Here is a 255-nt window from a genome sequence, read left to right on the forward strand (position 1 = left end):
CGACCCGCCCCCGACCCCGCCCCCGGGCCCGCCCCGACCACGCCCAGGGCCCGGAGCCTAGCGCGCGTCCCCTGAGCTCCAGCTCAGGTTGCAGTTGTTTTCCTCTTTGTTTTCTTCCGGTTAATCTTTATCAGGTCTTTTCTTGTTCACCCTCAGCGAGTACTGTGAGAGCAAGTAGAGGGAAGAGGGTGGGAAAAACAAAAACACACACCTCCTAAACCCACACCTGCTCTAGCTAGGCCCTGCCCCCAGAGA

This window comes from Rhinopithecus roxellana, chromosome 16 (assembly GCF_007565055.1).
Source record: "Rhinopithecus roxellana isolate Shanxi Qingling chromosome 16, ASM756505v1, whole genome shotgun sequence".
Classification (NCBI taxonomy): Eukaryota; Metazoa; Chordata; class Mammalia; order Primates; family Cercopithecidae; genus Rhinopithecus; species Rhinopithecus roxellana.